The 16,637-nt window shown below is 38.2% G+C and overlaps 1 protein-coding gene across 3 annotated transcripts in view; it reads right to left on the reverse strand.

The window, feature by feature from the left end:
* The window catches only part of CHN1 (chimerin 1), a 202,274-nt gene that overhangs the window by 150,033 nt on the left and 35,604 nt on the right, over positions 1-16,637 (reverse strand). The window contains exons 1-2 of one of the 3 annotated variants that reach the window (XM_023185953.1): positions 3,317-3,321; positions 790-792 (exon numbers count right to left, since the gene is read on the reverse strand). The exons of the other annotated variants lie outside the window; for them this stretch is intronic. The gene's annotated coding sequence lies outside the window, so the exon portion shown is untranslated. Of the gene's footprint in view, positions 1-789; positions 793-3,316; positions 3,322-16,637 lie in introns of those variants that run through there. 3 annotated transcript variants of the gene reach the window in all.

Consider the following 16,637-nt stretch of genomic DNA (forward strand, 5'->3'; position numbering starts at 1 on the left):
TTTGCTGGTGACATGATTGCACACCTAGAAAATCCTAAATACTCATCCAAAAAGCTCCTAGAACTGGTAAATGAATTCAGCAAAGTTTCCAAAGTTAACGTACACGAATCAGTAGCTCTGCTATACACCAACTGTGACCAAGCTGAGAATCAGGTCAAGAACTCGATCTCTTATACAAAAGCTGCAAAAACCAACCAAACAAACAAAACAAAAACAAAAACAAAACTTAGGAATACACATAACCAAGAAGGTGAAAGACCTCTGCAAGGAAAACTGCAAAACACTACTGAAAGAAATCATAGATGACACAAACAAATGGAAACACATCCCATGCTCATGGATGGGTAGCATCAATATTGTGAAAATGACCATATTACCAAAAGTAATCTACAAATTCAATGCAACTCCCATCAAAATATCACCATCATTCTTCACAGAACTAGAAAACACAGGCCTAAAACTCATATGGAACCAAAAGAGAGCCTGCACAGCCATAGCAAGACTATGCAAAAAGAACAAATGTGGAGGCATTACATTACCCAGCTTCAAACTATACTATAAGGACACAGTCAGCATAGTACTGGTATCAAAGTAGGAATACAGACCACTGAAACAGAATAGAGAATCCAGAAATAAAGCCAAATCCTTAGAGCCCACTGATCTTCAATAAAGCAAACAAGAACATTAAGTAGGGAAAGGATACCCTATTCAAAAATGGTGCTGGGATAATTGGCAAGCCACACATAGAAGAACGAAACTGGATCCTCATTTCTCACCCTATACAAAAACCAACTCAAGATGGATCAAATACTTAAATCTAAGACCTGAAACCATAAACATTCTAGAAGATAACATTGGAAAACCCCTTCTAGATATTGGCTTAGGCAAAGACTTCATGACCAAGAACCCAAAGGCAAACAGAACAAAAGCAAAGATAAAGAGATGGAATTTAATTAAATGAAAAAGTTTCCTCATAGCAAAAGAAATAATCAGCAGAGCAAACAGACAACCCACAGAATAGGAGAAATCTTCACAATCTATACATCCAGCAAAGGACTAATATCCAGAATCTACAAGGAACTCAAACAAATCAGCAAGAACAAAACAAGCAATCCTATCAAAAAGTGGGCTAAGGACATGAATAAACAATTTTTAAAAGATGATATGCAAACAACGTGAAAAAATGCTCAACATCACTAATTACCAGGGAAATGCAAATCAAAACCACAATATGGTATCACCTCACTCCTACAAGAATGGCCATAATCAAAAAATCAAAAAATAATAGATGGTGCGGATGTGGTGAAAGGGAACACTTTTACACTGTTGGTGGGAATGTAAGCTAGTACAACCACTATGGAAAACCATGTGGAGATTCCTTAAAGAACTAAAAGTAGATCTACCATTTGACGCAGTAATTCCACTCCTGGGTATCTACCCAGAAGAAAAGAAGTCACTATATGAAAAAGACACTTGCACACGCATGTTTATAGCAGCACAATTCGCAATTGCAAAGATACGGAACCAGCCCAAATGCCCATCAATCAACAAGTGGATAAAGAAAATGTGGTATATACATCTATCTACATATATAGAGAGACAGACATATATATATATATACACACACACACACACACACACACACACACACACCATGGAATACTACTCAGCCATAAAAAAGAATGAAATAATGGCATTTGCAGCAACCTGGATGGAATTGGAGACCATTATTCTAAGTGAAGTAACTCAGGAATGGAAAACCAAACATCGTTATGTTCTCACTTATAGGAGGGAGTTAAGCCATGAGGATGCAAAGGCATAAGAATGATACAATGGACTTTGGGGAGTGAGAGGAAACGATGGGCGGGGAGAGGAATAGAAGACTACATTGGTTATGGTGTACACTGCTCAGGTGATAGGTGCACCAAATTCTCACAAATCACCACTAAATAACTTATTCATGTAACCAAACACCACCCAAAAAGCTATTGAAATAAATAAATTGAAAAACAAATGAAAAATAAAATAAAGAAAATGTGGTATGTACACACCATGGAATACTAAACAGCTATAAAAAAAGAATGAAATTATGACCTTTGCAAAAATATGGAGGCAGCTGGAGGCCATTATCCTAAACAAACTAACACAGGAACAGAAAACCAAATACCATATCTTCTCACTTATAAGTGGAGCTAAGTATTGAGCACATAAGGATATAAATACGACACAATGTCTATTATGGACTACCAGAAGGTGAGGAGAGGGGTGAGTTAAACTACCTATTAAGCACTATGCTCACTGCCGGGGTGACAGGACCTGTACTCCAAACCTCAGCATCATGCAATATTCTCATGTAACAAATCTGCACATGAACCCCCATATATAAATAAAAGCTGAAAAATTTTTTTAAAAATTGTGGAAAACTTAAAGACAAAGAGGAAATCTTGAAAGAAGCAAGAAGAAAAATAACAACTTTTCCATTGAAGAATAACGGTAAGAATTACAAGCAGACTTCTCATTAGAAACCATAAAAGCATTAAGAGAGAGGAGTAAAATATCCAAAATGTTGAAGAAAGAAAAAAATAACAACTCCAAATTTTATATCCACTAGAATTATCCTTCAAATGAGAAGGAAAGATAAAGACTTTCTCAGACAAACAACAAATGAGAGAACTCATCACAACAAACCTGACAAAAAATAAATGTTAGCAGAAATTCTTCAAAAAGAGGGGGGAAAGGATGTAAGTCAGAAACTCAAATCTACATAAAGAAAGAAAGAGCATCAGAGAAGGAATAAATGATAAAATGAAAAAACAAAACATACACACAAATATATCTGCTTGAAGAATGAATAATAGGCTGGGTACGGTGGCTCACACCTGTAATCTCAGAACTTTGTGAGGCCAAGGCGGGCTGGTCACCTGAGGTAAGGAGCTCGAGACCAGTCTGGCCAACATGATGAAACCCCACCTCTACTAAAAATACAAACATTACAAACATTAGGTGGTGGGTACCGGTACCCCAGCTACTCAGGAGGCTGAGGCAGGGAGAACTGCTTGAACCCAGTGGGCAGAGGCTGCAGTGAACCGAGATCACACCACTGCTCTCCAGCCTGGGTGACAGAGCAAGACTCCATCTCAAAAAAAAAAAAAAAAAAGAATAACAGATTACATGAATGAATGAATAAAATGAATAATGAAAGAAATAATGCAGCAAATACAGTCATTTCTCATTATTCACAGTAATTATATACTATGAAGTTACCTCAAACACTGAATTTAGCAGCATATACTGAACCACTGCTCCTAGGGGCAACACAGGGTTAGGTTCCTGTGTGCCTCTGGTCACAACATTTTCATCAACCATTAAATACATAAACTTGTGTTGTATGTGTATCTCTTTAAAGATACCTTATTTAGTATATACCGTTGATTCATTAACACTGAACTCACATCAACAGTACTGTAACCATGCCTGTATGAAGCTTATCTAACATATGCATATTCTCCAAAAGATATATCACAGCCTTCTAACTCTTAGGAACACTGTCTAGACAGCACTTCAGCACGAGGCTTGGGGACCATTTTAAATGGCAAAATCACTAACAACAACAACAGAAACCCCACAAAAATGCAAAAAGGTGTGCCCCTGAAAAGACCATGAAAAGAGGACTTGTTTACAGCATGAGAGCTGAAACAAGGCGAAGCACTGCCTTGCTTGGCCACAGCCGGGAACAGGCAGGTCATATGACTCAAAGTTTTTACTGCTCTGTGATTATTTGCAAGTGACCACAAAAATACCACAATGATTTATTTTAGGGTTACAAATAAATGTTAGAAAGGGGGCAAACTTGCAACTATGGAATCCATGAATAATAAATAAATAATAAGCAATTATTTAGGAAAACAGCTTGCTCAGGTGAACTTACCCAGTGATGATAAAAAGTTAGAATGAAACACAACCTTAATGCAATGATAGATACATACATCTTTCCTGTGCTAGAGGGTGTGTGCATGTGTGTGTGTGTGTGTGTGTGTATGTTGGGGGTTAATTATATTGAAGTTTGTCTTAATAAGCAAACCATAATTAATTCAATTGTAGTTTTAATACCAGAAAAAATTTGCCGGTAAGTATTCAAGTCATGTTATTATTTCCTTGATATTTTGCTGTTATTATTCAATCCTAAGGAGTATGACGTGTAGTGAGTTTCCAGTTTATAACAGGACACCCATACTCTATGTGTGTCTCCACTTCCTTGTGGGACTCCAAACCATAAGAGGTAGTGACCAGGCACCTCCTGATCCACTATGGGGGACTAGGAAGGGAGGAGACACTCAACCAGACTGGGACCCAATGTAGTAAATAATTTAATCTTGTCTCAGAAGAGGTCTAGACTTTGCCTTCAACTCCTGGAGATAATTTTTGTTTGCCTGGGGCTAGCCAGAGAGTAACTTGGGGCTTTGGGTCACTGGTATCAGTTAAGGAACCACATGGACAATCAACCATGCTTATGCAATAAAGCCCCAGTGAAAGTTCTGAACACCGAGGCCGGGAGAGCTTCTCTGGTAGGAAATATCCCACGTGGGGGATATTCTCTGGTAGGAAATATCACACATAAATGCAAGAAGGAGCCAGGGACATAACTGTAATCCCAGCTACTCTGGAGGCTGAGGCAGGAGGACTGCTTGAGCCCAGGAGTTTAAGACCAGCCTGGGCACCAAGGAAGGAACGAAAGGGAAGAAAGGGAGGAAGGAAGGAAGGAAGGACAGGAGGAGAGAAGGGAGGGAGGGAAGGAGGGAGGACATGTGTCCTGACTCCAAAGAGAGAGGGCAATGGAAGCTCTGCATTTTGCATTTCTCCTGGACCCTGTCCTATGCGCATCTTCCCCTGGCTGATTTTAATATGTATCCTTTCCCGGCAATAACCATGACTGTAAGTGATGTTTAGTGAGTTCCGTCGAGTCCTTCTAGTGAATTTTAGTCCATAAAAGGTGGTTGGGGAACTCCCCCCACCCAATTTACAGTTGGTGTCAAAAGTGAGGGAAGTCTTGGAGACTTTGTAGTTGGCCCTAACGCCTCACAGACCTTATGCAAAGCTGCACCTATGAGCGGTGAAGGCCTCCCGGAGATCATTCTGACTTTGGAGAAGGTGAGAGAGAAAGGCTAATTCTCACAGTCCTTACTCTGAGAACTGTGTACTTAGTGCTAGGTGGGGCTTTCTTAGGGAACATCAACCTTTACTTGCTCTGTGACTTTAGAAAATTTACTACCTCTCTTCATCTTAATCTATTTATTTATAAAATGGAATAACAATATCATCTAAAATGGGAATAGTAACAACATAGGTTTGTTGTTGAGAATTAAATTAGGTCTCATCTATAAAGCACCTTGTACTTAGGAGACCCTTCAGTAAATGAGTACCCTCTCCTGCCTTCACTAAAAGTGATTCTGAAAACACAATATTACCATATTAGCCTCAAGCCACTGTTAATGATTTCAGCCCTTCTTACTATTTTGGTCTTTCATGTACACCTGCTCTGTTATAAAAGACAGTATTCAAGATGCTACAGATCACAATCTTGGCCAAACAAATTTAGTATTTGTTAAAAAAAAAAAAAAATTAGCGGAAAAGTTTGAGTTTCTTTTAATATTAAAACAATTCTAATTAATGACATTTAAGAGCACTGTTTAGTTTAGGTTTTAAATATATTTTCCTATTTTTTGCTGGTGGAAGTGTAAACTGGCATAGTCTCTTTGGAGAGCAATTAGCTATATATACCATAAGCTTAACTGTGTAACAGGTATCTGTTACGGCAGAGATTAGATGAGATGTTCTTTGAAGGAGAACACTTAAAAATTATTTCAGCCTTTCTTATGTTTATGTGTAGAGACCTTAGATCACTGGTGTGGATCCTTTTGCTAAGAGAAAACTGGCTTGAATGTTCCTTTAGTTGACCAGTGGGTAGGTGCCACTGTCCTTAGGAAAAAATGCCTCAATCTCTTGATATGCAGAATTAGTTGCTAAAGGCAGGAGGACCAATTTTCCAGGACCCTAAATCTTCCTGGAAAGGAAGAAACATTACCCCAATCTTTGATTCCTGAGATTCAAAATTAAAGAGTTCTGTCACAGAAGACACTCCTAGCTCAAGCCAAGTCCCACTGGCAAGAAGAGGCAGAGACATTCCTGAAATAAAATGGCCTTGAAGAAGGAATAACTGAAACTGGTGATCTAAGGTCACACAAAAAGCTTCTGTGTTTATCAGGGAGGACAGATTCTGGCACAGCCTAAGGTGGATGCTGGAAGTGTCTCTGACCTCAGCCTCCCTGGTACACTAAATCCTTGAGTAAAAGAAAATGAACTTTTAAAAAAACTGCAATCTTGACCTTCAACTGGGGTGACGGCTGTGACCTGGGCCATGGTCTGACTAGAAACGGGATCCTACTGGCAGTTCAAGCAACTATTGTTCAACAATGTGGGGCTGGTCTTAAATGCTGACAGAAAATGATGATGGAAAGGAAGAGCAATAGTGTAGTCAGTTCTCCTTCTGGCATTTGGAGGCAGATGAGACAACTCTTGGACTGGGAAAGCCTCCTGGGGCTCAAACTTGGAGGTGGAGACTGTCTAAAAAAGAAGATACTAAATTTCCTGCTGATTAATAGAAAAAAATAAGAGAGTACATTTGGCCCCTGAATTTATGTAACACGTCATGCCAGTTCCTTCTGCATACCTTTTGACCCAGCAGTTCTACTTTTAGAAATTCATTGTAAACAATTAATTAAGGATGTTAGAAAAATATTAATACAGAAGAATATCACCACAATATTACTTTTAAAGACTAAAATACTGTACTCAACCTAAACATCCAACAACTGAAAACCGGCTTAATCAATTATGATTAAGTATGATTAAGTATTCCAGTTTGAAGATACCTGGACTACATGAAAAGGACTTTACCTTTTAATCTATTAGAAAGTCTGTTCTCTGTTATCTTAAATATTTTAAAACTTATAAACCAGTGGCTGTCGATCTTTTGGGTCTCAGAAATCTGGATTCTAAAGAGTTTTTAATATTTATTGATATTAGCCACATTGGAAATTAAAATACAGCTGGGGCCGGGCGAGGTGGCTCATGCCTGTAATCCTAGCACTTTGGGAGGCCAAGGTGGATCACAAGGTCAGGGATTCGAGACCAACCTGGCCAATATGGTGAAACCCTGTCTCTACTAAAAATAGAAAAATCAGCCTGGTGTGGTGGTGCGCGCCTGTAGTCCCAGCTACTCGGGAGGCTGAGGTAGGAGAATCACTTGAACCCAGGAGGCAGAGGTTGCAGTGAGCTGAGATCGTGCCACTGCACTCCGGCCTAAGTGACAGAGTGTAACTTCGTCTCAAAAAAAATAAAAATAAAAACAAAAACACAGCTGGGCACAGTGGCTCATGCCTGTAATGTCAGCACTTTGGGAGGCTGAGGCAGGAGGATCACTTGAGTACAGGAGTTCGAGACCAGCCTGGGCAACAAGTGAGACCTTGTCTCTACAAAAAAGACAAAAAGAAAAAAAAAATTAGATGACACATGACTGTAGTCCCAGCTACATGGGAAACTGGGGTGGAAGGATCATTTGAACCCAGGCACTGGAGGCTGCAGTGAGCTGTGTTTGTGCCACTGCACACTAGTCTGGGTGACAGTGACGGAGGGAGGGAAGGAAGGGAGGAAGGGAAGGGAGGGAGGAAGTGAGGGAGGGAGGGAAGGAAGGGAGGGAAGGAAGGGAGGGAAGGAAGGGAGGGAAGGAAGGGAGGGAAGGAAGGGAGAAAGGAAGGGAGGCAGGCAGGCAGAAACTTGAATCGTATTTTTTGTTAATTCATTTAAAAATAATAAGCCTATTACATCTTAACATTTTTATGAAAAATAACTATATTTTTCAGAACAAAAAATGGTTTTACATTCTGCAAATCTCTTTAATATCTAGCTTAATATAAGTCAGCTGGATTCTCATATCTACATCTGTTGTTATACCACATGCCACGTAGCTTCTAGAAGATTCAATTATATACTTGCAACAGAATGAGAGTGATGAAAATAATGTCTCAGTATTATTACAAAAATAGTCTTGACTTTGTAAAAACTCCCTCAGGAGTCCCTGGACCATGCTTTGAGAATGAATATTTTAAACCATAATTTCCTTGGCATATCTAAGATATGGGACAAAGTGGAGGTAGTAAACATTTCATCTAAGGCCAGGCACGGTGGTTCACCAATCCCAGCACTTTGGGAGGCCGAGGCGGACGGATCACAAGGTCAGGAGTTTGAGACCAGACTGACCAACATGGTGAAACCCCGTCTCTACTAAAAATACGAAAATTAGCTGGGCATAGTAGCGCACACTTATAATCTCAGCTACTCAGGAGGCTGAGACAGGAGAATCGCTTGAACCTGGGAGGCAGAGGTTGCAGTGAGCCAAGATCAAGCCACTGCATTCCAGCCTAGGCAAAAGACAGAGACTCCGTCTCAAAAACAAACAAACAAAGAAAAATATTTCATCTAATAGAAGAAATACAAAAATTAGGAAGAGAAAAGAGAGAAAATCATGTGTTCTTTTGCCAGAGAACAGCAGCTTGTTCAAAGTTATCCAGGGCTAATACTCCAAAAATGTTTGTGATTGCCTTCAGCTGAAGGTCTCAAGAGCTCACAACACCTCTTTTTGATTCTGTTACAAAATCCGCCCAGACCCATCATACGAACGTGTCAAACTCCAGTAGAATATGACTGAGAATGAGAAGCAGATAACCTATGACTCAGGAACAGCTGCTTAAAATATCTTTATCATGGTATGGCTGGGCACGGTGGCTCATGCCTGTAATCCCAGCACTTTGGGAGGCCCAGGGGGGCAGATCACCTGAAGTCAGGAGTTCGAGACCAGCCTAGCCAACAGGGTGAAACCCTGTCTCTACTAAAAATATAAAAATTAGCCAGGCATGGTGGGATGCGCCTGTAATCCCAGCTACTCAGGAGGCTGAGGCAGGAGAATTGCTTGAACCAGGGAGGCAGAGGTTGCAGTAAGCCAAGATTGTGCCACTGCACTCCAGCCTGGGCAACAGAGTGAGACTCTGTCTCAAAAAATAATAATTATTATTATATACTTATATCCTTATCATGATATATATGACTATTTAAATTAAGTATATACCCATAAAATCTATTAAAAGGTTTTCTCCATTGCTATGAAGTGTAATACTTTTCATACCTAATATAAAAGATAATTTTATAAAAATATCAGTCACGCTGGCATACAGAAATGTTAAAACAATCAGAAAGTGTCACTCATTCAGTAATTACACATGAAACACCTTCTATGGGTGAGGGTGTCAGTTATGAGGTGGGTCCAGATACAGCTTGTGCTTTCAATGGCAGTAACAAAAATATGATGGATATTATTTACAAACAAGGTAATAAAGTAAGAGCAATAGTTTTACAAACCATTGTCTTGTCTAAATGCCTGGCAAGAATAGGTCTACAGTATTTGCTGAATTGATGAATGAATGGAAGGAAAGAAGGAATCACTTTTGCCCAGAGTGTCAAGAAACACATACCAGAAGAGGTATTATCTGACAAGGCCCTTAAAAGATAGATGGTTTTTAAAATAAAGGGGCTGAGAAAAGGCAGAAGGACACTAAACAGAGGAGAATGCATGCATAAGAGGGCAGAAACAAGAAAGTTCAGTATATGTTTGAGGAACTGCAAACAATGCAGAGTGGCTGAAATAAAGATATACCGAAGAAAGTTTGTGACTTAGGCCCTGGAGGGAACCTGGGCTGAGTTGTCAGGGGGCATCCATAAATAACGCACTGTGAGGTTTTTTTCTACTTTGTATGTTCTTCCAATTAAATACTCAGTTATTTGAGGACAGAAGAATGCTATAGTCAGGTCCAGCTCACTTCTCAAGAGCCAGAGAAAGCAAGCCAGGCAGCAGGAAAGCCAAAGGCAGAAGACAACAAGCACAACTCATGGAGCAGACTCACAAGAGCACAAAGTAATGAACTGAGAATCGCAGGTGGCAGCAAGGCCTGGGAAAGGGGAGAGGCAGCTTCATGTCTAAGCTAGGTTCTGTGTGAGACATTCTCCCCGAGACTTGATGTAAAAACATAAACAAATTCATGAAAATGAAAGAAAAAGATGAGATCAAAATAAGCCTAAGTTAATTCGTATGTACAGTACAATCACGTCAGTGAATTTTTTCATTTTTTTATAAATGAAAGAAAAGATATTCCTGTGCATATGTATGTGCATGTGTACATAGGGGGAAGAGAGAGGATGAAAGAACTAGAAAGACACACACTAGAAGGGTAACAGTAGTCATCTCTAGATCAGCCTATCCCCTCGTCTAAAGCAAGCCTGGATAATGTTTCAAGTGACTGTTTTCCTAGTTCTCCCAAGTATGGGAGATAACAAACTCTTTGTGGAAGCATGGGAGAGAGGTCACCTTACTACATGTAATGGATGCCCTGTGGTCTTGGGGTGTCATTCTCTCCCAGAACCAGGAGGAGAAAGGCCTCTCTAGTATACAACGAATATATTACATTTGTGCTGAGAGAACTATTAAAAACAAAAAAGTGCAAGTAAACTATCTATAAGATGAAGAAAACATGGAAACCGAATCAGATAGAGAAAAGTCCTCTTTAACAAACTGCACAGGAGGCTCTAACTGTTTTAGGTGGGTCCTTGAACTGCATATACTACCAGAGAAATCTCAGTCTGAGAGGCTTAGAAATCAACTATAGCTTTGTGGCAAACTTATGCATAATAAAGCACCATATTCTTCTACAGTCTTTGAATTCCCCCTCAGAATCCCTGTGGAGGTCTTCATTTCACCTGTTCTGCCGGTTCTAATTGAATTCACTGAATATCAAGCATTCGTTATAGGAAATGAAAAACAGTTTCTTAATTAAATTTTCTTTCATTTTTGGTTAACTGCTAGAATTGCAAGTCAAGAAAACTTTATGCAAACATATTTTTACATATTCTATCATGTTTATGAAAAGTGGTTCCAATTTTTCTTGCTTTTTTAAGCTCAAACTTAAAATTTTAAGCAAGATTTAGTGTTAAACTCATTGTTGCCATAATCGTTTGTGCTGCTTTTTCTCTAAATATTAGTATTGTCAGGACATTCATTTTTCTTTAAATAACAAAACTTTCAGGATATTTATCTGTGCCTTTAGGCAATGATTTTAAAAATCCCTAGTTAAATCCATCTTTGATATAATTTATAACATTATGGTTATTTAGGAGATACTCGGAAGTATTCATTTACTGACTGATAGGATTAAATTTACTTATAAATACCTTAATGTGCTGATTTTTTGGATTAATTTATAACATTTTATGACTGAATACATCTTCATGTTCTCTCCAATTAGATCCTATTTACATCCACTACATCTATAGAAGTTGTTAAAAATGACCTCTGAAAACAAAAATTATTTCTTTCTTTTTATTATATATTCTTTTTGTATCATTATATAATCTGTATCTTATGCATTCTTTGGTTTAGAATAATATTCCTCTGGTGAAGTTTAAACCTGCTTAACGTTTTACTTTTAAAGTTAAACAGTTCATTCTGGAACAGACTAGAATGTTAAATTTAAGCTGTTTATTGCTTTAGGGTCAAGCCAAAGGCTGTTACAACTTTTAAACAATATAATGAATTCTCAAAAAGGCCTGTATTGCATTTTAAATGAGGTTTAGACAAATGACCTATAAACGTTCAAAAATTGTGATTTAGGTTTTAAAGCATATTAGTTTCAGATTGCCTTTGGTTTGAAAATTAACAATTTTGAATTGTATAACCAGAATGACATTTATTGGCAAGAAAAAAGACCATTTCTTTCCTTCAAATGACGAGTCGCCTTTCAACCAACTGGTGAGATTTCCTGTACTGCTTTAATCCAAAAATGTAAGGCAATAATAATTAATCCCCACCTGCTGCTGTTCTGTTTCTGTTCAATATTTAGACACACCAAAATAATGACAAGCTTAAATTGTTATTTTACTATAAAGTGATTTTTAAAAGAACAAGGGCATAAACAGTAAATACCAAACAAGTACTATAGTTAATATGTGAAAGAGTCACAAAGAAAACATCCAAGCTCTTTAATAAAAGAAGTTTCTTGGAAAACAAAAATTCACAGTGAAAATGAAAAGGCTCCTAATAACATACACAATTCTAAATTAATGAGAAACAAAAATGAGCCTTGCTAGGTTTCTAGGTATCTCACATCCTGACTAAACCTCTTTCCTAGAAGATGCTTCAAAATGTGGAAAGAAGGCATTATAACTAAGATAATTAAAATTCACCCTGCAAAGTCATGGCCAAATCAGGTCAGTTAAATTCACCCTTAGAAGCAACAAAGTCATTTAAAACTGTTCCAAGTTGAAAACTGATGTGTCATGATTCAACTCTGATGGAAATAAACTATTTTTAAAACCAAAGACAATTATTTTTAATTCTTCAGAGAATAGTGACCCAGAACTGTTAATATTAAGAAGAAAAAAAAAAACTTCTGTGCAACTACAGTGCTCACATGTAACTTCATCAAAGATCCCCCAGAAACAAATATTTTGCAAGTGCAGTGCTCAGTTCTTCACCATGGACCCACAGCCTGGGCAAACAAAGCCTCCTAAATGAAACGTGAAGCAAACTTGGAAACATCTCCTATTTAGAGCTTGGTCTTCAATAAAAGACCTAAGCAGTTTCCTCTAACCAGCTTGGCAGACCTAGCAAACAGATTACACAAAGTCCTTCTGCTTACTCAAATCTTTCACTATACTCTTGAAAACGAAAAGCTATACACAGGAAATGGGTCGCTTAACTCAATCCAAAGGTAAAGAGTGTCACTCTCCAACCTACTAATTAGTCTTCTGGACAAGTCAAATCTGAGGTGAGAAGAAGGGAACTTCTGATAATGTTTTTCCTAACATGTCGGCATAATTACAGAAAGTCCTCAGACAGGCCTGTTTACGTACAGGTTTTCCAAAAGGGAACTCCAAGATGACGTTTAATTCCTGTCAATCCTCTCAATGACATCTCAACATTCCCAACTGGCTCCCATTTGGATTTTGCTGGGTACATTTCAAAAATTTACCTTTAATAATATAATACATTTCCTGAAACCCTCTGCCCCAGAAAATAGAATATGCAAAATTCAACAACGACAATAAAGTAGATCCTTCTACTTCTCTGCATCTCACATCTAAAATTAAAATGCGGCTGGGTACAGGGACTCACACCTGTAATCCCAGCACTTTGGGAAGGCAAGGCGGGGGATCACTCGAGCTCAGGAGTTCAAGACCAGCCTGGGCAATGTGGCAAAACCCTGTCTCTACAAATAATACAAAAATTAATCAGGTGTAGTGGCATGCATCTGTTGTAGTCCCAGCTACTGGGGTAAGGAGCAAGAGTGGCATGCAGGGAGGATTGCTTGAGCTAGGAAGGTCGAGACTACAGTAAGCCAAGATGACATCACTGCACTCTAGCCTGGGCAACAGAGTGAGATCCTGTCTCAAAAATTAAATTAAATTAAATTAAATTAAATTAAATTAAATTAAATTAAAATGCAATATGTTTATGAAGTCTTTATAATTCATCCTTAAAAGAATATACTATATGTTATATATGTTTTACTACAATAAAATAATATATGCTTGAGGAACATTTTTTCCAATGTTCATGTTCCAATGTTCATGTTCCAATGTTTCAATTTTTTCCAATTCAACAACTTAGACTTTTAACCATTTATAACACTTGAAGTTCCAGATACTAAAAAATGTAACCATATGAACATTCTTTGCAGAATTTTTACTTTTTATAAGTACAAGTTCTGGAAAATAATTAAGTATACTTTTAGTGGAGATTTTCCTTGTCAGTTATCTTTCCAACTATAATTCAGTGGTCTCAGATAACCCTCACCTCCTTCAGCAGACCCAGTATACAACCTCCTCAACCTTTTCTTAAAAGAAAAATTGCAAACGATGTTTTTCTCCTTGCTATTATTCATTCTTTGGCACAAATTATTCCTAACTCATGCTTTCCCTATACTCCAACATAGTTTTGTAGCACTGACCTACTTGGATTCTTGCCCTAGGAACAGGAATCGATCATCATATTCCCTAGCCTGGGAGTATTTAAAGTAGTGTGTTTATTAGAATGTGCATTATTCTGCAATGCGGATTCATAGGATTTTCCAATGATGAGAGTCAATATGTCATTTTGCCAGCAGGCATTAAAACAGCAACCCTTCAAAGTCTTCCTTACATCCATGTTTTCAAGCTTTATCAAAAGGACAGCTGCTCAGAAAGTAAGATAAACTAACACTTAAATGAAACTACTGGGAAAAGAGAGATAAGGCCTATTATTAATACTCACATCACAGGTAAATGAGATGGGAAAAGATCACAACATTTCTCATCTTATTTTGATCATTTCCAAATGCATTTCTTTTAAACTGGATACCTCTGGGAAAACCACTCAGTCACTAAGGAAAAAAAAAGTGGATTCTGAGGAACACTGAGAGGTTTGCCTTAGATTATAAACTGTAGAGCCAAATGCGGAATAAGGCAGCTCACAGCTGTAAGGAAGAAAGCAAAGTCAGACATGGAAGTAATACTGTAGCAACCACAAATGAGCAGAGTTGGATAATTCTAAAGCATGTTAACTATCCTAAAGTATAGTAAAATGCTTGGCATCTTTTAATTAACTACGCTTTTATGGCATACACAACAGAATAAGTTGCCAAGGGGCAAAAACTCTCTATAAATGAGAACCTGTGTTTCAAATTGATAGGTACTTGTTTTTCTTCCTGAGAGCAGAACCAGAACACGAAAGACTGTAATGTTTCTTGTTGACACTTGCATACAACAAGGCCCAAAATGAACGTGTAATGGACTGGTTGTCTTAAAGAAGTTCCAGCAGCGTAGGGATATGAGCAACTAACAAGTATAATACCAACAAAGGTCCATATTTTCTCAATTATAAAATCCAAATGCCTTAAAAAGTGAAAGTATTTTTATAACGCATTTGGCAGCAAAGCCTGGTCTGACCTGAACGTCAAAGTATTTTAATAACTCTTTATAACTCATTTGGTGCCAAAAACCTCACCTGATCAATGTGAGAATATTTAGCCTTTATTTATCCCATTGAGTGTGACTATTCATTTATTTCATTGCAGAAATACTAATGTGTGATTACAGAGTAATGCCTCAGACACTGTTGCGAGTGTTATAAAATATACTATATATATGTGAAATGTACTACCTTTCTGAAGTCTGAAAAATCCTGCATTCCAGCACAAATCTGGTCCCAAGGGTTTTGGATAAGGGATTACAGGCCCGCTACTGTTATTAATATTTATAGCTGATCATGTTAAAACATAAGTCAGAACATGCCACTCTTCTGCTGCATTCTCTCCAATGACTTCCTGTGTCACTCAGAATAAAAGCCAAACTCTTTACAACTGCCTACAAAGACTGCTATTTAAAGAGGACCACAACAGTGCCATCGTCTTGTAACTTGGAAATGTAGAAGTGCAGAATCCAACTCCCAACTACATATCAGAATCTGCATTTTCACAAGACCAAGCGATGTGTGTGCACACCAATTTTTCAGAAACACTGACCTACAAGACCCTAGGTGATCTGTCCCGACTAAGCCCCAAAGTTCATCTGCTTCACTTCCTCTCACTCACTCTTCTCCAGGCTCTTTATTCCTCTGCCATTCATCAGACATACAAGACACACTTCCACCTAGCTGTTTCTTCGGTCTGAAATGTTCCTGCCCAGGCCCAGGCGTCTCTATAGTTTGTTCCGTCACCTACTTCAGTTCTTGACTTAGTGAAGCCTTCCCTGTCATTTAAAAAGTTCAAAACCCCCTGGCACTTCATATTCTTTTTTTTTTCTACTTAGTACTTATTGTTATCTAAAATGCTATATATTTTATCAATTTTATATTGTTGTTTGTCTCTCTACACCAGAAGGTAAGCTTGATGAGGGCAGGATTTTTTTGTCATCTGTTGTTCACACTGCTGTGTTCTTACTGCCTAGAACGGTAATTCTCAGTGTGGTCTGTAAACACTTGTGGGTCACTAAGACCCTTTCAGGAGAGGTCCACAAAACCCAAACTATTTTAATAGTAATCCTAAGAAGGATTTTGCCCTTTTCACTACATTGACATTTGTACTGGTGATACAAAAGCTATGCTGGGTAAAACAAAGCAGCAGCAACTAGGCTGTCACTGTACTTCACTAGTACACACTCATAGTAAAAAGAAAAATCGTTTAACCTAAGAATGCCCTTGATGAAGCAGTTTTAAAGTATTGGTTTTGTTAAATCTTGATCCTTGAGTACACTTCTTTTGGTCATTCTGTTAAAAAAGTGCAAAGTGTGCATAAAGCACCATATGTTGTTGTATATACCAAGTATGATGGTTGTCTTGAAGAAAAGCACATCTGAGGTCACTGGGGTTGTAAGCTGAACTAGCTCCATTTTCAGAGTAGCCATTTCACTTGAAAGAAGGAGGCCGGGCGCGGTGGCTCAAGCCTGTAATCCCAGCACTTTGGGAGGCCGAGACGGGCGGATCATGAGGTCAGGAGATC

Source organism: Piliocolobus tephrosceles, chromosome 11 (assembly GCF_002776525.5).
Source record: "Piliocolobus tephrosceles isolate RC106 chromosome 11, ASM277652v3, whole genome shotgun sequence".
NCBI classification, from domain to species: domain Eukaryota; kingdom Metazoa; phylum Chordata; class Mammalia; order Primates; family Cercopithecidae; genus Piliocolobus; species Piliocolobus tephrosceles.